Source organism: Bufo bufo, chromosome 6, assembly GCF_905171765.1.
Source record: "Bufo bufo chromosome 6, aBufBuf1.1, whole genome shotgun sequence".
In the NCBI taxonomy this organism is placed as follows: Eukaryota; Metazoa; Chordata; class Amphibia; order Anura; family Bufonidae; genus Bufo; species Bufo bufo.
Window position 1 is genome coordinate 397933360 of NC_053394.1, and position 23989 is coordinate 397957348.

General features: G+C 44.5%; 1 pseudogene; it reads right to left on the bottom strand.

The window, feature by feature from the left end:
• The window catches only part of LOC121005761, a 37168-nt pseudogene extending 19296 nt beyond the window's left edge, over window positions 1–17872 (bottom strand).
• Between the last annotated feature and the right edge of the window lie 6117 nt (window positions 17873–23989).

The window sequence follows — 23989 nt, forward strand, 5'->3', positions numbered from 1 at the left end:
CGACCTCATCCCATTTGTTTTCTTCCTGGAGAGTGCCCTGCGAAGAGTGCTGGATCAGGCTGTCGATGAGCGTGAAGAGGAAGAGGAAGAGTTGTGGTCACCAACACCACCAGAAACAGCCTTGTCATCATCGCTTGCCGGACCTGCGGCAATGCTGCAAGAGGAGTATGAGGAAGAGGAGTCAGAGGAGGAATGTGGCTTTGAGGAAGACCAACCACAGCAGGCATCCCAGGGTGCTCGTTGTTGTCACCTATCTGGGACCCGTGGTGTTGTACGTGGCTGGGGGGAAGAACAGATCGTCAATGACATCAGTGAGGATGAGGAACGGGAAATGAGTAGCTCGGCATCCAACCTTGTGCAAATGGGGTCTTTCATGCTGTCATGTCTGTTGAGGGACCCTCGTATAAAAAGGATGAAAGAGAACGACCTGTACTGGGTGGCCACGCTACTAGACCCCCGGTATAAGCAGAAAATGGCGGAAATGTTACCAAATTACCGAAAGTCAGAAAGGATGCAGCAGTTCAAAACCAAACTAAAAAATATGCTTTACAAAGCTTATAAGGGGGATGTCACAGCACAACGGGAATCTAACTGGGGAAGAGGTGAAAGTAATTCTCCTCCTACCACGACCACAAGGACAGGACGCTTTACAGATGTGTTGTTGATGGAGGACATGCGAAGCTTTTTCAGTCCTACACATCGCCACAGCCCTTCGGGATCCAGCCTTAGAGAACGACTCGACCGACAGGTAGCAGACTACCTCGCCTTAACTGCAGATATAGACACTCTGAGGAGCGATGAACCCCTTGACTACTGGGTGTGCAGGCTTGACCAGTTTGCGATAGAACTTCTGGCCTGCCCCGCTTCAAGTGTATTGTCAGAAAGGACCTTCAGTGCAGCAGGAATCACTGACAAAAGAAGTCGCCTCGGTCAAAAAAGTGTTGATTACCTCACCTTCATTAAGATGAATGAGGCATGGATCCCGAAGGGACTGACAGTGGGGGATACGTTTGACTAACAAAAGGCCTGATGACATGCCTTGGCCTCAAAATGGTCCCCACGCTCACAATGCTGTATTTAATGTTTGCATACCAGATGACTTTCGTGAATTCTCCGCCACCAACTATGGTTCAAGCCGCAATGTATTAGTCACCTTTCTGCCTGGAAAACATACATTTTTCCGGCCGCTGCTACAACAATACCATTATTTTTCAGGCATGTGTACATGCCTAATTTTTCTGGCCTCTGGTGCTGCAAAAACAAAAAAAAGAAAAAAAAGGCACTTACAAGTGTCAATTCCCTTTCGTGATCGTTACCTTGTGGTGAAGGGGCTTGTGTATCACAATGAAACGATCATCACCTCCATGAGTGTGTTGGCAATGTTGCCACACCCCAGATGATAAGGCCGTTGCTTTATTATGATCAGACCAAAAGCGATCGGCTGGATAATTTTTCATAGAAAAAACATAAATTTTTTTTTTTTTTTAAGTTGTATGGGTTTTTAATACATAAAATAAAAAAAATCATAATAAAGTCTCTTAATAGTTTATTAGAAATAATGCAGACAATTAAAAAAATCCCCATCAATTCCAATACAAAGCAAGTACAAAGCTCAGAACTAAATTATTTCAGGATGTCGTAATGGTTCGTTAATTCGACAATGGTTAATCAATTCGACACACGTCCCCGGATAGGGGACGTAACAGGGATTAAACTGATAGGAATAGTACTAGTTAAGACACCACTCATATAGGGTGTCACAGCACATTGCTCCGTGCACGGGCAGTGCCCCAACTTGGGAGTAAGAGGACCGACCAAGCTGCTTTTTCCATCTTCCGGTTCCTAAAATCAATTCAGTTTGGTGTATCAGAGTTTGGTCTGTCACTGTAAAGGCAGTCGAAGGTACCCGGCCAAATTTTTTTTTCACAAAAGGCAATCACTGATATGGGACTTAACAGGGATTAAACTGATGAGAATAGTACTACAGAAAATGCCACTCATATCGGGTGTGACAGTAAATTGCACGGCGCAGACGCAGTGACCGTGGATACAAACAAAGGGGAGGGAGCCAGCGTTTTTTTAACCATCTCCCCGTTCGAAAAATCAATTCAATAAATGGACCCCAGATTGGGAACGTAACAGGGATTAAACTGATGAGAAGAGAACTACAGAAAATACCACTCATATCGGGTGTGACAGTAAATTGCACGGCGCAGACGCAGTGACCGTGGATTAAAACAAAGGTGAGGGAGCCAGCGTTTTTTTAACCATCTCCCCGTTCGAAAAATCAATTCAATTCACCTTTCCGGGACCCTTGGTGTTGTACGTGGCTGGGTGGAGGAAGAAACCTTCAATGACATCAACGGGACATGGCTAGCTTGGTATCCAACCTTGTGCAAATGGAGAGTTTGCGGTTGGGCAAATGGACTGTTTGCGGTGCATTAAAAGGGGAGTTTGGTCTGTCAATGTCTGTGAAGCGGGCGTAACCCTTACACTACCTGACCAATACAACATCATACCTGATCGTATACACACACTGGATGTTTTAAACCACATTGTTCAAAATTTTTTGGGATTGTTAGGTGATTTATGCCCTTTATGGATAAAAACCCAACTCTGCGTCAACTACATAATTTTCCATGGGAGTTTTGCCATGGATCCCCCTCCTGCATGCCACAGTCCAGGTGTTAATCCCCTTGAAACAACTTTTCCATCACTACTGTGGCTAGAAAGAGTCCCTGTGGGTTTTAAAATTCGCCTGCCTATTGAAGTCAATGGCGGTTCGCGAACATTTGCAAAAATTCGCGTTCGCCGATCACGAATGGAAAATTTTATGTTTGCGACATCTCTAGCGCTGGACATGAGGTGCTGAATGTCCTCTTAGTTTCCAGACAATAGTTATCTCCCCTCAGTGTCCCTTTCACAGTAGAATTCCCCCTTAGTGCCCTCTTCACATACTGATGCTCTCCAAGTGCCCCCACAGTAGTAATGCACCCTTAGTACCTTCACACAATAGTTATGCTGTCTTCGTGTCCCCACACAATATTTATGCCTGCTTAGTGCCCACCTTACAATAATGCTGCCCCTTAGTGGCCATACACAGTAGTTAAAGGCTATGTAAACTTTCGGAGGCAATTTTTTTATGATTGCAGGTTATTCATTTTTGGCTAAAAATCATTTTTTGGCTTTTATTAAAAACATTGAGCTGTTCTATCACAAAGGGTTAACTTTTTGACTGGTACTTTGTGCTAGTCGTCTGCTAACTGTAATCTCTAAACTACTGAGAGGTCATAAACATTTATCTAAGCCACATTCTTATCAGCAAAATAAAAACTGAGCTATAATGATTGTTTTTAAGGGCAGAAAGCAGAGATAAGGAGTCCTTCTGCTCCCTAAATGACGGAAAAGAGAAAATCCACAGGCTGCCACTACAGCATGTCAGATCTGTACAGAAAAAAGGAGTACATATGTATAAAAAAGACCAAATGAAAATTATTTTTAGCTCAAAAGGAGTACAATGCAATAATAAAAAAAAAGTCTCCAAAGGTGTACATAGCATTAAAGCCCCTTTGTGTCCTCCTAAAGTAATAAAGCCCATGTAGTTTGAATAATATATGAAAGTAATATTTACCCCCATTCCTGATGAATGGAGCACATCATGATCTTTCCAGCAGCAGACGTGATGTGAGGACATCATCCCTACTGCTGAGCTGAGTAGAGCGCACAGGCCGGTGGATTATCTCTGGCCTGTATGTTCTCCCACTCAGTCCAGCAGGTGCAATTACATCTCTGTATTACACCTGCTGATGGGGAGAATGCAGGCTGGGGAATGAGACCTCGGCTATAATGGATGACAGACACAGCAGCTGGACTCCGAGGGAGGAATGAGAATAGAATGGACGGTAGGAAGCACAGTAAGCCATCACTGACCATTGTGGAGCTCCTCAACATGTTTTGTTTTGTTTTCTTCTTGAGATACAATTCCTATTGATAATATGCAGAGTTATTCACTTGGGTCAGGAAAACCTGATGCCTTCATTGACAAGGCGGGTAAGAAATACAATTTTCCCATCCATTTTCTGGTAGTATGGCCATTTTAATGTTGTTGCCGCAACCACCACCATTATCCTCTGATGACATCTCTTCCTCACCAACCCAATTTTGCTCCCAGGTGATATCTAAAGCACAATTATGATCATGGGCACAACCATGCCACTCCGGGCAGTCGAAAAGTTTACTGTTCTCACACAAATCATCTTCGGAGTCAATCGGAATGGTCCCAGGTTATAAGTGGTGTACCCCAAGGTTCAGTGCTGGGTCCTCTATTATTAAATTTATTCATTCATGATATTGAGCATGGGATTTATAGCACCATTTCTATTTTTACAGATAACACTAAGCTATGTAGTACTGTGCAGGCTAAGGAAGATGTCCATAAACTACAAGCTGACTTGAACACTGAGTGATTGGGCATCAACATAGCAAATGGGGTTCAATGTGGATAAATGTAAAGTTCTGCATTTTGGTAGTAATGATCTTCGTGCATCATATGTCCTAGGGGATGTAACACTGGGAGAGTCACTTATAGAGAAGGATTTGGGTGTCCTTGTAGATGGTAGATTAAATAACAGCATACAATGTCAATCAGCTGCTTCCAAGGCTACCAGGATATTGTCATGCATTAAACTAGGCATGGACTCGTGGGACAGGGATGTAATATTAACATTTTACAAAGTGCTGGTTCGGCCTTATCTGGAATATGCAGATCAGTTCTGGGCACCAGTCCATAGGAAGGATGCTCTGGAGCTACAAAGGAGAGCGACTAAACTGATAAGGGGCATTGAGGGTCGTAGTTATTAAAAATAATTAAAATAATTACATTTATTTAGTCTTGAGCAGAGACGTCTAAGGGGAGACATGATTAACCTATACAAATATAAAAATGGGCTGTACAAAAAAAATAAAAATAATCTGGTGAAAAACTGTTCCATGTGAAATGCCCTCAAAAGACCTCAAGGGAGGTATATAGATAATTATTTTATTAATTGGTGATAAGCGACAACGCGTTTCAGAGTCAATATACTCCTTTCTCAAGTCTGTATAATCCGTGCTTGTGCAGATCGCCTTAGATTGACAGCCACTAACTGTCCATCTAAGGCCCCACCTCTCTCCCTCTGGCTCTTGTAGGCGCGCGTTCTCACACACGTGAGAAGCCGCGTCATCTGCACAAGCACGGATTATACAGACTTGAGAAAGAAGTATATTGACTCCGAAACGCGTTGTCGCTTATCACCAATTAATAAAATAATTATCTATATACCTCCCTTGAGGTCGTGGTTTTTGCTCCAAGAGGTATCATACTTTGTGCACTATCGCAGTACACATCCACCTATTGTGTTCTATATCACTCCTCTGGAGAACCGGACACTCCACCCAGAAGGATTGAGAGATACCGGCAGCACCAACCCTTTGCCCTTACAAGTTTTGTGCCTACATATGCACAACGCTAAAAGGTGATCTCAATTATTGGCAGTTTTGGCCTTCCACATATTTTTAATTTCATACTATGCTATGAGAGCCATTTCTCATTTTTTTTTGCCACACATGCTGGAGAAGAAAAAAGTTCAGTCTCCAGAAGTGTCAATGATTCTTTACTGTAAGAACGCCTCTGGACGTGGTCACAGAAAGAACAGTGGACATTTTTAAAAAGGGTTCAGATAAATTCTTAAAAGTAAATTACATTACTGATTATGAAAATGTATATAACTCTTAGTCTCACTCCCTTCACACTGAGATTGGGCCGCTAAGTGAGATAAATAGGATTAGGCAGAGCGCCTTGGGTATACCAGATTTACCGCAATTCATGACAGATTCAGAACAAATTGAATTTCTTTGCAAAGTTCTTTGTATCACCCAATCAAATTTTTAAAAGGTCATTCATCTCAAATTGTGATGTGTGGGTCTGGGGTAAGGACATTTCTGATGGAAGATCCTCAAGTTTCAATCTGAACAGACTGATGACAGTAGTGTTGATGCAGTTGTATTATAGTCAGCAACGGAGCCAAGGCTCATCACTAGGAGCTCGGTCAAAATGCAACATGCCAAAAGGACAAGAGCATGTTCTGAAACGTGGCCAATGATCAAAAGACCGAAGGACAATAGGTTGCTGGTATACAATTCAAAAAGACAAGGCAGTAGTGTGGTCAGGATGAGAATCAAATACAGCAGCCACTAGCAATACATAGGAAGAAGCAAGGAAAGGAATTTAGCTTCATCAACAGGCTTGTTGCAGATCGAGTGGGAGATAAAGATCCTTGTGCCACAAGACATTGGTATTATAGAAAGTGCATACTGGTAAAGTTACACCTCTGGCTGGAGGGAAGAGGTTAGGTGGGGGAAGGGTTCATTTTTTGCCTCACGTACCACGAAGGTTATGCGATTCCCTGCCCTCTGGCCACACAGTACTGAAAAAGGGGGGCCCAAACTGAACTCTTACACCAGGCCCATGAGCCTTTTGCATCGCCCCTACTTGAATTGAACTGTATCACTCCGGCACATCGCTATACAACTAGGCAGAGAGGTCAGCACTGTTCAACATTGTGTGTCCTAGTGGTAGTAGAGATCTCTTCTGCACTGCTAGTGAAATTGGACATTGCATCCCAAGCTTAGAGTGGAAAACAGTGTCTACATAAATGGTTACAATACATATACTAAATCTATATCTCACCTATATGCTACCACATTTACATCCATATTTAATTTAAATTTCATCTTAATCAGTGATTATAATGCTGAAAATACTGACAGAAAAGAGAACCTAAAAATGTAACATAAAACTGTAGTATCCAGTGAAGGTGTAGAATCTGTGAGACCTCTTTACTTACTGGTTACTACTCACCTGGGCGGTTATCTGTAGGAATGTCCTCTATGCTCTGCTCATCGTCCCTCACATATGTCTCTGTAGGATTAATATTGTTCAGATCTTCACCCGGATTTACAAGCTGTGAAATAAAAATTGTAGAAGTCAGATGGTTGGAGAAGTCGAGTGGAAGGTTTTAAATGACCAGAAAAGATCAGTAATAAGAATGATGACAGAAGTGACCAGATAACAGGACTTATCTGACCCAAATATCTGCAGGTCTCCTGCATGAATCCAATCTGATTGCTTCATTATTCCAACCAGAAGCTTACAAGGCAGGTGGAGCAGCCCTTATATTCCATCAGTAACATTAAATTGTGTATATATCCAACTAGGGATAAGCGAAATTTGGAAAAATTTGATTTGGCTGCTTCGCTGAAGTCTGCCAAGAAATTTGATTTCATGTGAATTAATTCATCATGAATCACTATAAATCCAATATACCCAGGCCACTCTGCCTAATCATATTCTTCTCACTTGGTGGCCCAATCCCAGTGTGGAGGCTTGGAAGTTAAACTACAGAGAGAGTCTATCACCGTGTACATCAGTGTGCAGTGCACCAAGATTCTTAGTTAATCCCATCTGTTAGCTGTAGATGTACTGTGCGTCAGTATTTCAGGTCAATGTTAAAGTCAGATCTAATTTATCACCGTGGACTTTACTGTGCAGTGCATCAAGATTCAAGTAGTCAGCAGCAGTGGCAGTAACAGTGTGCACCAAGATTCATAGCTAATCCCTTCTGTTAAACAAAAAGTAATGCATACAGCACCCTTCAGTAAAGCAAAAAAAACTATGTGCGCCCCTGCAGGAGCTGTGTCCAAATGGCTTCTTAGTCAAACAAAATTAAGGAATGTAGACAGCGCCAATAAAATAGTTGTGAAAAAAAAAGGTTCTTTTAATCCATGTTGTGGCGGTGCTTTTTAATCCCTTCTGTTAGTTGTCGAATTACTATGCATCAGTATTACAAGTCATTGTTACCATTAGATGTAATATATCACCCTGTACATAACTGTGCAGTGCACCAAGATTCAAGTAGTCGTCCCATGACAGTATTGGGAGGGTAGCGGCAGTGATAGTAGTGGCCCCATGACAGAGTGGGAAGGGTGGCAGCAGCGACAACAGTGGCCCCATGCCAGAGTGGGGACATTAAAATCTAAAATCTTTTTTTAAACAAGGAAAAAAGTCCTGCATGAAGAACTTTAATGGCCTCTTTTACATGGTCAGTACTGTGCGTCAGTATTTGATCAACCAAAAAAAAGGAGTGGGTCCAAATCAGGCATTGTTGGGGAAGAACATTTTGCCTTTGCAGCTCATGGAGGATGTGTTTTGCAATGTAAGAGTGGCTGAAGTGCATGCACAGATTCCAGGACATTTTAAACAGCCCTTGCATTTAAGCAGAAGACTTGATGAACCGAGTTACGAGATTGAAGAAGAGCACCATGCAGGAAGCATGGGTCAGCTCTCCATGACACAGCACAGACAAGACATGTTCTTCACATTATCAGTAACCATGGTTCCTATCTCCAGTTGGCAACGAGACAGCCAGTGTTCGATTTCTTTATTTATGATGCTAAGAAGTAACTCCCTGGTGTGGCTCAGTTCACCAAGGCTGAACAGGTGCAGAACTATGTGACAATGCCTAGCTTTGCATGTGTGATATGATTGAGGACCACTTTGAGACAGCAGTGGGCTAGCACTGCACCACTGTATAATGCCTGTCTGCCGCTGGTTTTATAAACCTGTGCACTGCTAGTGTGTTCCTGACAGGTACTCTTCCGAGTAGTAGACTGACACGCTTCCACCCTGCTGGCTCACGGCTCACCTGTCTCTTGCGCACATCCCTGACCTCTCGAAACATGTGCTCCCATCCAACTGTCATCGTCGTTAGTTGCACATCTGAAGCAGTCCGCAGTGGCCTCTCCTCCAAGTCTGGGCTGGCCTGTAACTGCTGACTGTCTTCACAAAGATCATAGTCACCGAAAATCGGAGCAGAGTCGGCGGCAAACATTAATTGGCTAACAGACAGAGCAATAAAAGCAAGAGGCAGGTTAAGAACAGGTGAGGGCACAGAGGCAATTCCTGGGCCATGACAACTAAGCATGTGTGAGAGGATCCCACTGATTGCTGGCTATGTGTATCTGTTGTCACTTGAGATGATGTTGAAGAGTGAGTCAACCATTCCAGTACAACTGGATTGTTGATCAAAACACGACCGCTGGATGACAGTGGCAGCTCTGGCTACTAGGGATCGACCGATATTGATTTTTTAGGGCCGATACCGATACCGATAATTTGTCAACTTTCAGGCCGATAATTTATACCGATATTCTGGGTATTTTTATTTTTGAGGAAAAAAAAAAATTTCCTACACAAATCTGCTGAAAATTAATGTTTATTGTTAACGTGTATTATTATTTTATTTTTTTTGTAAATCTTTTTCATTTATACTTAATATTTTTGTGTTTTTTTTTTTTTTTACTAACTTTTAGCCCCCTTAGGGACTAGAACCCTTGTCCCATTCACCCTGATAGATCTCTATCAGAGTGAATAGGATCTCGCACTCTCCCTGCTGCCCTGTGCTCTGTGCACACAGCAGCATGGAGCTGACTATGGCAGCCAGGGCCTCAATAGCGTCCTGGCTGCCATGGTAACCGATCGGAGCCCCAGGCTTACACTGCTGGATCGGAGGAGCAGGGGAGAGGGGATCCTGTGGCCACTGCCACCAATGATTAGAACTGGGGGGGGGGGGGGCGCCCCCAATGTTTTTACTATTGGGATGGGGGTGGGGGGCGCACTGCGCCACCAATGACTAATACTAGGGGGCTTGAGGGGGGGGGGGCGCACTGCGCCACCAATGTTTTTACTATTGGGGTCGGGGGCGCACTGCTTGAGGGGGGGGGGGGGCGCACTGCGCCACCAATGAAGATACCTCTCTTTCACATACAGGAGGCGGGAGCTGGCTGCAGAATCACATAGCCGGCTCCCGACCTCTATGAGCGGTAGCTGCGATCCGCGGCACCTAAGAGGTTAACTACCGCGGACCGCAGCTGCCGTTCATAGAGGTCGGGAGCCGGCTATGTGATTCTGCAGCCAGCTCCCGCCTCCTGTATTTGAATTAATGAAAGACTCATCTTCATTGGTGGCGCAGCGGCCACAGCCCCTCCCCTCCTGTTGTCTTCCGTCCTGTCATTGGAGGCAGCGGCAGCAGCATCACAGGGGGAGGAGACACTGCTTCCTTCTCCCCTGTGCTGCGGAGGGAACACAGAACGCGCTGAGAGCAGCGCGTTCTGTGTTCCCAATACGTTATCGGTATATCGGCAAAATAGATGCCGATACCGATAACGTTCAAAATCCTCAATATCGGCCGATAATATCGGCCAAACCGATAATCGGTCGATCCCTACTGGCTACCACCACCCCTTCTTCTGCTGTTAATTGTGCTGGCTACAGCAACAATTTTGACACTGCCTGTTCATTGGGAGGGCCCAGGCAGCTGTCTGTTGGCCATAGTGTATAACAACTGTATCGCTAACAGAATGCATTAACTATGATAAATTTCACTCCACTGCAGTTATGTACAGGGCAATAAATTACACGTACAATATAAAGAAATGATCCGCGCTGCCCAGGATATATAAGAGAATATTAAAGCAAGCTGATGATAAAAAAATGTTTTTGATAATTCTCGTGTTCCCAGGCTTCTAACTTTTGCTTTGTAACATGTGCAGCCGCAATTTTATGAAAACCTGTTTAATTACCATAAAAGCGTGAGGAAATTCGGCTTTGTTGCAAATCAAAGTTTTTCTAAACTTCGGATCGAATTCTACGTCTCATGTTTCACTTTGTTCAACACTATATATAAAGTTAAATCGTTTATGTACCTGTTGCCCGTGCTGGCTACCTCAGGGCTGTGGAGCCGGTAAGCCAAGGTTCTGACTCTTTCGAACATGTGCAATAATTTAGTGAGAAAAAAAATATACTGTAGTAAAATGGTGAAATTGGGATTTTTCTCACCGCTATATAAGTAATCAAGCTGCTACTGAATTCTGGGGTAACATGTTCACAAGAAACACATCACCACTGAAACCAGTCATTGGCTGCAGTAAAGCAGGTGACCATGCCCATTCTGTAAAGGAGGTAAGCAACATTTACTGGAAGATGGACACACAGTAGCCAGCACGCATAACCAGAGCTGAGGATAGCAGGTAAGTATGAATCTTTCCAGAGCAGAGGTCACTGTGAAAGGTCACTTATTCCCGAACAACTCCTTTAATGCTGTCTTCTTGTTCTGTCTACAGTTCTGAGATGACTGCAGCCATGACCAGTAGTGAACTTTCTCCTAAGGTCGTCACTACTGAGCATGTGCAGCACCATTCTGGCATTGTAACTAAGGACCTTGGGGTAGCAAGAGGATATTAAGTATAAGAGACGGGGAAAATACAGGAGAGATAAGAACTGATTCTCTATCACCACTAGAACACCCTGATAATCGCTGCTTATAGTATAAGGACAGGGGAAAACACAGGAAAGGTGAGAATTGATTATCTGTCACCACTAGAACATCCTGCTTATCACTGTTTATAGGCTAAGGACAGGAGAGAACACAGGAGAGGTGAGAACTGATTTACTAGACCACTAGACACTAAATTTAGTAGACACTAAAATTTACTAAAAAAGGAAAAACTTAAATCTCACATTGACATAAGTATTCAGACCGATGCTATGACACTTGAAATTTAGCTCTGGGGACCTCCCATTTCTTTTGATTATCTTTAAGATCTTTCTACATCTTGACCGGAGTCCATTTGTGGTAAATTCAGTTGACTAGACATGAATTGAAAACATACAACTCTAACTACATAATATCTCCCAGCTGACAATGTATAGCAGAGCAAAAAACAAAAACTTATGGAGGAAAGACCTGCCTGTAGACGGTAACTCAGAGGCAGGATTGTGTAAATGCCTATGATCCAGAGAAATGGACAAAAAAATTGCTACACTAAAAGTTCCCAAGACCACAGTGGCTTCCACAATTCTTAAATAAAATAAGTTTGGAACAACCAGGATTCTTAGAGCTGGCCACCCCACGAAACAAAGTAATCAGGAGAGAAAGACCTTGGTAAGAAAGGTGACCAAGAATGCAATGGTCACTTTAGCTGATGCCTACATATTCTGTGTGCAGATGGGAGAAAATTCCAGAAGGTCAGCCATCACAGCAGCAGCACTCCACCAATCTGGGCTTTATGGAACAGTGTCCAGAAAGAAGCCTCTCCTCAGTAAAAGACACATGAATGCCCATCTGGAGTTTCCAAAAAAGCACCTAAAAGACTCTCAGACTGTGAAAAACAAGATTCTTTGATCTGATGAAACCAAGAATGAACTTTTTGGCCTCAATTCCAAGCTTCATTTCTGGAGGAAACCAGGCACTGCTTATAACTTGCCCAATATCATCCCTACAGTACAGCATGGTAGCAGCAGTATCATGCTTTGGGAGTGTTTTTTCAACTGTTTTGGACATGGAAACTGGTCAGGGTGAGGGAAAGTTCAATAGAGCAAAGACAGATATTCTTAGAGTTGCTATCCAAACTATAAAACATGCACCCCAATACCTGGGCCCCTCATATAAATTATACTTACCCGGCTCCCCGGCACTTGCGTCACTTCTGATACCCGCATGGCCACATCTCCCTGTTGCGTGGATCAAAACATTGGAGGAGCAGCCAATAGCATGCCACGATGGGGACGAGCCTCCCTAGCATCTAATGAAGCTTCCCCCAAAAGTGTGCAGAATGACATCACACTACACTTACCTAAGGGCAGCTAATGTTAGAATTGATATCTCCTAACTCAACTGCAGCAGTAGTATATTCCTATGTGATACAGCTTCAGCCTGTATTCCCTGTCTCCTGCTTGTGATGGGTTTCTTTCTGAAAGCTCTTACAAGGTGCGAGAGGAAAGCAGTGTGAGGTTGTATCTCATAGAACTACACTGGAGATTCACTACACCCAGATAGTATGGACCGTTAGCGTTACTCAGGAGAGTTTCATAACTCTGAAGCAGAGATGAGCAAACTTCTTGAAATTCACTTAGTATCCACACATTTTTCAAAAAGTTTGGTGCGGACCTGAATTAAATAGTCACAAATCAAAGTTGTTTCAACTGCCCTGAAAATTTGTATATAATATCCCTCTAGTCTCCTAGGACCCAGATTTTATTGTTTTTGTTTAATTTTTACAAATTTTTATTCTCTCCCTAACCCCATGTTTTAACTCTTCAACACAATGACAGCAATAGCAAATAATGTCAGAGTGTATATAGCTATGAATAAATGCATGTTTTATGGCATTAAACAAAGGGGGAGATTCATCAAAACTGCTGTAAAGGAAAACTAGCTTAGTTGCCCATAGCAAGCAATCAGATTCCACATTTCATTTTTCAGAGCTCCTTTGGAAAATGAAAGGAGGAATCTGAATAAAGCTAGTTTCTTTTCATCAGTTTAAGAAATCCCCTCCAAAGTGTTTAAAACGCATTTGTTATGCTTTTTTATATCAGAAAGCTAACACAAATTGTTTCTTATTGGGGCAGATGGTGTTTAAATGCACAAGTGTTATGGAGGGGGGAGGAAACAAACAAACAAACAAAAAAAAACAAAAAACAGTGGCTTGTTGGGACCAAGCATCCAGAAATTATGCCTCAACTGGGGAAGATACCTGCCACTGTTTGTACACACATGTTAGTTTTAGAAGAAAAAGTGGCTTGTTCTGTGCAAGTGAAAAAGTATTTATTTTCATTGGGAGCAGCATTTGTACAATGTGAATTTAAAACTGTAGGGTAATAATGACTTGTGGCCACAGTAATAGAGGCAGCAGTAATAGAACAGCAAGGAACAGACAAGGCTGTAGATGTGTGAGCGGTTGATTAGGGGTAGTAGTGGTAGTAACAGCTGTGTAGCGATAATGGGAGTGGTACTAGGGATAATGGGAGTGGCAACAGGGGATTAGCATAACAGAATAGCTGCTGCTGGAAGAACAAGGTAGGCAGCCATACAATATAGACCATGAAGGTAGGCAGACAGTGGTACGATGGCAGCAGCAGCCATACATTACTGAACATGATGGTAGGCAGGCAGACAGTGGCTGGTGCACTGTCGGAAAGGGCAAATCTATTCATCAGCCTCAGTCGGAGGACTGTGAAAATCATCACGGACCCATGCCTTATTAATTTTGATAAAAGTGATGTTTTTTTTACACTGGCAGGGGACAAATTCATCTGATTTGGTGTCACAAAGCCGCCTGTCATCATAAAAACCCTTCTTCCATCATCCTTTGTTGTGTCAGCATGAGCATCAGCTCTTAGAAAAATATCAGGGGGATGACACCGTTTTTGCCGCAGTTGTCCCTGTTGACAAATTTTGTGGCCTCTTCAAAGGACTTTAGTGTGTCTTCGATGAGCTGCCACTGCCTGACCTCGAAACAACACGTGCTCCCTGCTGAGGTGACCTGGTGCAAAATCATTCAGTGGTTTACACTGCTTGTAGAGAAGCTCTAGCATCTGCAAAGTGTAATTCGAGCGAGTTGAAATATCACGTACCAAGGTGTGTCACGGCAGACTGTTCTGTCGCTGCAAGTCCTTGCCAAATAAGAATGGCTAACATGTTTTTTTTTTAAACATTGCACAACTAGATTTATCGTGCCAACCATGTAGGAGCATGTGTTATTTCCCCCAAATGCAGAGCAGTCACAATATTTCTGATTACCTAACCCAGTTGGAGTTGGGGGGGAAGGAAGGGGGGGGAAGAGCCAGTGGGATATTTACTGCTTGATGCCCTTTTGAAAGTGATTTGCTGTGTGGGCACTTTAACCAAACAGCATGGCAATGCTTCCCTATACAAATAATAGGAAGTAGGGGAAGGGGTAGTGATTCTCTGCCTTGCTTCATTTTTGGATAGAAGGATGTCCAAGGAGGAGAGGGTGCAAGAGGCAGATACGTGCCTGGTGTGGGAACCAGGCCAACCCAAACATGCAGGTGTCAATAAGACCTTTTTGCTGCACTGCTGCCTCACCGCAAAAAAAAAAAAGCTGGCCCTGCTCCAGGTTTCCAATATGGAGTGCACCCTGCCACACAGCGATAATAGCAATAAGCAGCCTACATTCTCCACCAGTTGAGAGAACATTGTACTGGACATGGATGCTGCCTGGCTGCTGCAAAGGAGACCAGGAGAAGGAGGACACTAGTAGCTGTTGCTACTTCTGTTTCCCCACAGTAAAAGTTGATGCTGCTTCATATGGTTCAATAGAGCCGTGGTGCCTATGTTTGAATGCCCGTGGCTTATTTTAATCCTGCAGATCTTGCACATGGCAAAGCTTTTGTCTTCCACCACTGTAGAGACAGACTGCCACAAAAGAGATACTCGCACAGAGTGTAGCTGGCCAGCTAAAACCTGTCCTAGGTTGCCAATTTGACTTACATGTTACGCTGCTAGACCTGCCAATAATGTTAATACAGTTCCTATCTTTATATGTTAGAGACAGAAAGGGTTAATTACCCTTACCGGTAATTGTTTTTTCCAATAGCCTCCACAACGGCACTTACAGGAGGGTGTCCCCGCCCCTAGGACAGGAAACAACGCAGAATCTCATGATTTAAAAGGCCTCCTCCCCTTACCTATTCAGTCAATAAGAGAGGACACAGAAGTGATGCAAGAAAAAATATGTATTAACATCAACAAATTACATCATTTGAAGATGGCAAAAAAAAAAAGGGAGGGAAATCCCAGTGCCGTTGTGGATGCTATTGGTAAAACCAATTACTGGTAAGAGTAATTAACCCTTTTCCCCGGCGCCTCCACAATGGCACTTACAGGAGGATTAACAGAGTAATTTACATTAGGGAGGGACCACAGCAGAAAGGATTCTGTGGCCAAAAGGACAAGTCCTGGTTCCTGAGAATGTCCAATTTATAAATGATTGAAAAAAGTCATAGGGCTTGCCCACGTGGCTGCCCTGCAGATTTAGTCTAGAGCAGGGATGGCCAACCTGAGGCTCTCCAGCTGTTGCAAAACTACAACTCCCAGCATGCACACACTGCCTATGGCTATCAGCCTACAGCAGGGCATGGTGGCAGTTGTAGTTTTACAACAGCTGGAGAGCCGCAGGTTGGCCACCCCTTGTCAAGAGATACTGACGTAGATTCCGCCCATGAAGATAACATTGTTCTTGTAGAATGGGCTTTTATTCCGGAAGGGGGCTGAAGATCTCTCTGCATATAAGCAAAGGCAATAACATCTCTGATCCACCTTGCTATGGATGATTTGCTGGCCGCTTGTCCTTTATTTGGACCCCGATATTGGAGGAAGAGATGATTGGACTGTCTAATTTTACTGGTGGTGTGCAGGTAGAATAGCACGCTCCTTTTCAAGTCCAAGTTGTGGAATTTTTTATATTTTTCTGTAGTTGGAGATGGAGGCTTGTGAGAGAACACCTGGATTTATCCGATCCTTCTAGCAGTTGTTATTGCTACAAGAAAAACTGTTTTGTAGGTAAGCATCTTTAAAGAAATTTGATCAATTGGTTCAAATTGAGGTTCCGTCAGGACTGAGAGGACCAAGTTTAGGTCCCATGGGGGAATGATGAAAAAACAGGTAGGCAAACTTCTTGTCGCCCCCTTTAAAAAATACTTGATAAGTGGAGAGTCTGCCAGTTTCTCATCCAGAAAGGCACTGAACGCTGAGACTTGTACCTTAAAGTATAACTGTCATATTTTATTTTTTTGGAGTATTGGATTGTGGTGATTAATATCTCCTTGGTGGCCCTATTTCAACTTTTCACTGTGTATTCAATTACCCCTTAATTCCACATTTTTGTTCCCTGTACTGCCTACTTTTACCTGTGCTTAAAATAGGGTTGCTAGGCATGGTCCGTCCTTCTATGAAGGACAGAGGACGCTGCATGCAAGGTCAGATTACTGACAGCCAGGGACTGTAAGGAAATGATTAAAGCCAGGTCCTCCCCAGCAGCTGATAACAGTGCCTGGGCTGTGTGCACTTCTCCCTGTCCCTGCGCTTGGCAGACGCTCCCTCACTCAGCAGAGCTGGAGAATGCAGAGTTGTAGCAGCGCAGACCAGGGAAGGGAGATCTGCCGTCTGCTCAGTGTATAAACGAAAGCAACATGTGGTAAGAGGACCCCTTTGTGCTGCAGGAGATTAACCCTTTAGGGAGGAGGGCTCTGGTTACTGGCACATTTGGGGGGCTATTGTTACTGGCTAGTGAGGGCAGGTGGGATTAGCCTCAGGGTGAGGGCAGTGGCGGCCATCTTAACTGAATAGTGAAATTGCAGTTTTATGCAGACTGGTTGCTAAGGGCTGCAATCTTATTAAATATGGGGTAAGTCAGTCTAATAGTAACTGATTCTGGAATATCATGTTATTAGTAACTACATATATGAAAATTGAAATTAGGGTCTAAGTGTGACAGTTATCCTTTAAGCGTTGCAGGTCGGAGACCTTTATCCCCAATCCCTCCTGGGGAAAAAAAAAAACAACTTACAACCTGAGGAATGTCTGGAGAAAGGCAATTACTTGAAAAAGGACAAAAAAAAGTGTTCCAGGTTCTTAAATAATTTCTAGGCGATATAGGCATCCGGCCTAACAACATCGTAGAAATTACAGCACCTGTCAACCCCTTTTTCTTTAAGGCGAGGCGTTCAGCCGCCAGGACATCAAGTTGAGTTGATTTACCTTGGGATGAAATATTGGTCCTTGGTGAAGAAGGTCTGGGGTTGATGGAAAGGTCCAGAATAATTCCTGCAAATAACCTGAGCAACAGGGTGAAACAAGACCTCCTTGGCCAAAAAGGGGCGATGAATATTACTTAAGCTGCTTCTTCCTCCACCTTCATAAGAGTTCTTGGATTCAAATTGAAGGGAGAAAAAGCATAAAGAAGAGCTTACGGCCATGGCTGGGATAGAGCATCTACCCACGGCTGGTCCTGTCGAGAGAGGGAGCAAAATTTCTTGGTATGCCTGTTGTCCCTTGTGGCAAATAGATCTAGATCCGGGACTCCTCTTTTTTACAGATCTGCTGAAAAATTTGAGGATTCAGGGATCATTCGCCTTTCAAAGTCCAGCGGCTGAGGAAGTCGGTAATTAGACTGTTCTCTCCTTTCACATGGACTGCTGTTAAGGAAAAGAGATTATTTTCTGCTCAATGAAAAATGTCCCGGGACACTGCCCCCAGGGAACGACTCCTGGTCCCTCCCTGCTTGTTCAGGTAGGCAACTGTCGTGGTGTTGTCTGATAACACTTTTATATGTTTCAGAGATGAAGAAGTATGAAGGGAGACGATGACTCTGTAGATGGCGGAAAGTTCTTTCAGATTGGAGGAAGCATGTAACATTTCTTTTCCCCATCTGCCCTGAACTACTCTTCCTTCTGAATGACCTCCCTATCCTGAACCGCTGGCATCTGTTGTTACGATCATCTGTTTTTCCTGACGCCAATAGACTCCTGTCCGCAAGTTCTTGTCTACTCTCCACCGCATTAAGGACTTCTTTACGGAATTTGGAATGACAATGCGCTTTTCTAGAGCATAATTTGTTATGTCCCAAGAGGATAAGAGGAAGGCCTGAAGGATCCTTGTGTGACTCTGTGCCCATCTGACCGAGGGGATTGTAGCTGTCAGAAGGCCTAGGATGGTCATAATGTTTCTGATGTTCGAAGTCCTTTGGCTGCAGAACAGAGTTACTTTTTGAAGTAGATGGTTTCGTTTTTCTAGGGGTAAAAAGGACATTAGAAGATGAGAATTTAAGAGTACTCCCAGGAAGAGCTTTCTTCGGTCTGGAGATCGGTCTGATTTCTTGAAGTTTATAATCCACCCCAGGGTGGAAAAGCATGTTTTCACTATAGAGAGAGGTGGGATTGTAGAATTTTCTCTGAGGGTGAAGCGATCAGGAAATTGTCTAAATATGGTACAATCAGAATCTCCTTTAGGTGTAGGTATTTTGTGACCTCTGACAAGACTTTTAAAAATATTCTTGGAGCCGAAGAGAGTCCGAATGGGAGCGCTCCGAACTGGAAATGGCGTTACAGATTCCCTAGAAAGAAAGCCATTCTTAAATATTTGTGATGACTTTGGCATATCGGAACATGGTAGTAAGCGTCCTGGAGGTCCAAAGTCACCATTAAACAATCCTGAGGGAGTAATATGATGGTGGATTTAATTGTTTCCATCTTGAATTTTTTGTAAATGATTAATCTGTACAGAGATTTAAAATTTATTATTAACTGGAAGGCTCTGCTTGGTTTTTGTACCAGAAATACTGGAGAATATAAACCTTTCCGTATTGATCTACTGGGACTGGATGGAGCACTTTTTTGTTTATAAGAGAAGAGATCTCTATTTCTAGACAAGCACAATGAAGGCAATGGAAGAACCCGAGCATTAAACCAGGCACCCCCTGCTCTGAAGAGGGGAGGGTGTCTGGTTCATAGCAAAAGGTCAGAAATTGATGGAAACACCACTGAAATGGTTCGGGAACAGCATGGGGAGGATGTCTGGATGCATTTTTTACTCCCAGGTCACTGCTGGGAATGATGTCAGAGAAGTAGGCCACTTTTACAGACTGACAATAATACACACCAAACTGAAGATAAAATCGATTTTGGAAGAAAAATTGTTAGGAAACATTCTTTCCTGTATATTTACTTGCATATAAAAGTGCAAGTGCTGCGATAAATTACAAGGAAGAGGCACTCCAATACACGCATAAAGGAGGGCATCATACACACCCTTGAAAAATTATGATTGCTGATCTAAAACAATAGGGGCGAGGGCCTGCTGCTGAGCTGACCATCTAAAAAAAAATGTGTGGGCGAGGGCCTGCTGCCGAGCTGACCATCTAAAACATTATGGGCGAGGGCCTGCTGCCAAGCTGACCATCTAAAAAAAATTGTGGGCGAGGGCCTGCTGCTGAGCTGACCATCTAAAAATGGTTGAGGGCCTGCTGGCGACCCTCAAAAGCATTATGGGTGAGGGCCTGCTGGTGACCCTCTAAAACATTAGGAGAGAGGGCAGCCTAATAAGCATGTTGATATGATGGAGGAGGAGGATGAGAAAAAGGAGACTGAACCATACACCCGTTTTAGTGGTGGAAGAGGTGCATGGGAATACAGTGTATTCAATACACCATAAAAGCCACATTTAGAGTGCCTTTATGTTCAGCCGCTTTCCTCTGGTGGAATAGAGAAGACAGCGGCAATCCAGGACTTGTTCAGTCAAGCGGTCAGCATTTTCAGTTGACAGGCGGATGCGCTTATCAGTTATTATGCCCCCAGCAGCACTAAATACACGTTCTGACATAACCTTGCAGTTCGCCCGGCTGTCGTTTCGCTGCAAACTTTGCTTGTTCGCAATTCGCTGAACATGTGAACATATGGCGATATTCGCAAGCGCCATATTTTTTTGCATAGCGCCAAACTTTGACCCATGACACATCCATCAGGTGGGACAGGACAGCCAAGTGAGAAGTTTAGCACAAGGACACACCCCCTACCCTATAAATAAACCTGATCTGGCTGCCATTTTACATTCAGTCTTTTGCCAGTGTAGGGAGAGGTTGCTGTGTGGGGCAGGGACAGACTGTTAGAGACACCAAACGCTAGCTAATAGGGCCACAAAACTCATTTTAAGGACTGGTATAGGTGTGACATACTGAGGGGTGTGAAATACTTATAATATACTTTCTAACGTAGAAAGTATAGTATAGTGCATTTGTATTGTGCAGCAGTTGTGTGCTGTTCTGCTGCGTTACCGCAGCTATACAGAGGAACAAACGCTATTGGAACAACTAATTGCAAATGGTGTGATATACCAGTCGCCCCCCAAAAAAACGGATTCAGGCAAGATTTTGATATACCTATAATATACTATTGTAAGATGGTGACAGGATTCATTTATGAGGGGAGATTATGTGTCACCCAGAATGTTGCAGGAAGTATTCTAAAGCGACTTGCTTATACCAGGAATGTGTCTCCAAGGTGTCCCGCCTTGGTGGAGCAAAAGCCCTAGTCCAGGTGTCCACTAAAGTACTTAAGGGACACCATATAGATAGTGTAGCTGGTTCAGCTAGTTCAGGGCGGGCTTTTACTGGGAACAGGCAATGTGTTGGGTGGGTGCCTGTTCCCCAGATTCTAGTCCGGAACTTGAGGCAGGCTCATGTCCAGGGATCCTATTTAATCCTGCTACTGGATCTTGGGTGTGTCTCAGTCTGGAAAAAAGGCAGACAGTGTGAGGCAACACTGTCAGAGTGTGCTATGACTGCTGGACCCAGCTGCAATCCAGATGTACTGCCTGTATTGATATGAAAAGCCTAAATAAAGAGGACTTTTGATGAATGATTTGGTGTCCCTGCCTTTGAACACTGGTCTTGTGAGTACGGTTCCCAACACTATCTATATAGTGCATTTGGATTGTGCAGCATTTGTGTGAGTTTCTGCTGCATTACCGCAGCTATACAGAGGGACAAAACGCTATTGGAAATACTAATTGCAACTGGTGTGATATATCTGTTGCCCCAACATAAAGTGATTAAGGGGTTTGATATCCCTGCTTCCAGCAAATACTCATTAAGGGGTTCTATATTCCTGCTTCTACAAATACTGCTCTTCTATAGGGACATTGTCACAGGGTAATTTTGAAAATGACAGGCAGAGGAAGAGGCAGGCCATTTTTTTATAGGGGTGGTAGGGGTCAGGCAGGTGCACCAGGCCGGAGCCTAAGTGGGATGTTGGAGAAGGTGCATGCGATTACGTCAAAGGACGCACCATAGTCGGTTGAGTGGCTCACTCAGCCTTCCGCTTCTGCACCCTCCTCATCCTCTGATGTGTGCACCCCCAAAGACACCACCACCAAAACCATAGACCCTCCACTCATGTCAGAGGAATTATTTCCCCATCCATTCCCAGACCTTACCGATGCACAGCCATTCTTGGCATCAGATGAGGAAGATGAGGTAGCAACGGCCGCCACCCAGCGGTCTGACGACAGTACCCAGATCAGCCCAAGGAGTGTGGTCTCCGCTGTTGCTGCCTACTCAGAGATCTCTAATGTCAGTGGTGGTGAAGGTAACGATGATGACGTGTCAATGGACGTCACGTGGGTGTGGAGGAGGGGAGTTCAGAGGGAGAGACGGAGCAGCAGATAGGGAGGAGAAGCAGGCAGAAATCGCAGTGCACAGGAGGCAAAAAGCAGACTGCAAATGTATCTGGAGCGAGCCATCCATCATGCACGGTCACAGCTGGCGCTTCCAGGACGCCTGCACATGGCTCCGGAGGGTGGGCTTTTTTTTTTTTTTTTTGAACGTGTCAGCTGCTGACAATAGTGCATCTGCAGCCTGTGCTGTCAACGCATACGGATGTAACAGGGTTAACACACATGCTTTATGAGACATGTTATCTAAACTAAATGCAACTAAATGCGTTAAGCAATTACTTTTCAATGGCTTTTATTTCAAGATAACACGAGGAGTTAAGAAATTTGAGTTAAGAGTGTGTGTGTTACCCCTGCTACATCTGTAAGTTACGGTAAGCCCAACACTCACTAGGGATGACCGCCTTAAGAAGGCACCAGGCCTCCCATCACAGAGCTCAGTGGGAGCAACATGGTCAGAACCCACAAAGCCACACTCCCAGCGCTCCACGTCCTGCTTCTTCTCCTTTTCCGCTCCTTTGTCCATCTCTCCACCTTCCACCATGCTGTCGCCCCATTCATCTGGCAAAAGGAAGGCTTCCATGGCCCAAATGTTCGAGCGTAAAAAGTTGAGGATGCCGGATAACCCTCTTGCCCAACAGCTGACCACCGGCTTGTCGGAACTGCTAGCCCGCCAACTACTGCCATATAAACTGGTGGACTCAAAGGCCTTTAGAAAATATGTGGCCATTGGCACACCGCAATGGAAGGTCCTGGAAGGAAATATTTCTCCCAGAAGGGCATCCCATAGCTATATGGCCATGTTCAGCGGCAAGTAAATGTATCTCTGGCACACAGTGTCGGTGCCAAGATACATCTAACCACAGACACGTGGTCTAGCAAACACTGGCAGGGAAGGTACATAGCCTTTAATGCCCACTGGGTGAACCTTCTGATGGCTATCAAGCATGCAACCTGTAGCACCCATGTGGATTTGCGGTTACCAACACAGAATGCATGCAGGCCTGCCTCTTCTAATCCTCCTCCATCCTCTGTCTCCTCCTCGGCTGACTCCTCCTTTTTCACTGCTACCGCCTCTTCCGCTGCACCTCCCCCCCAGCTCCCCAGAACCTATTCGACGCGCCAGGTGAGACGTTGCCATGCTGTGCTGCGGCTGTTGTGCCTGGAAGCCAAGAGCCGCACCGGTCCTGCACTTTCAGCTCTGCGGTCACAGGCCGATCAGTGGTGTGCGACAAAGGTGCCAATCTGCTGAGCACGCCGAAACAGGGCAAAATGACACAAGTGCCGTACATGGCACACATCCTGAACTTAGTCGTGCAGTGATTCGTTGCTAGATACCTCGGGGTCCAGGACATCTTGCGGCACGCCAGGAAAATTTTAGAAGATCTTATATGGCCATCGCTCGTCTTGCTGATGTTCAGCGCCGACACCACCTGCTCGTCAGACGTCTGATTTGTGACTGCCCGACGTGATGAAACTCCACCTTGTATATGTTGGATAGGCTGCTCCAGCAGAAACGTGACGTTAACTACTAACTGTACGAACTCTGCGGCAGGACAGGTTCTGGGGAGCTTTTTTTTTCTCACTGCGCCAGTGGCTGCTCATGTGCGACGCATGCAGACTTCTGCGGCCATTTGATGATATCACAAAACTGGTCAGTTGCAGCCAGGCCGCCATCAGTGACATTGTACCTTACTCCTTCTTCCTGGAGCGTGGATTGCGTCGTGTCATTGATCAAGCTGCCGAGGAGCAAGACGATGAGGAAGTTGCAATGCTGAATGAATTCCCAGGGGGGCTACTCCATCTGAGACAAGTCAACAGGAGTCTGAAGAGGAGTCAGAGGAGGATGGTTCCAGGGGGAGGAGGAG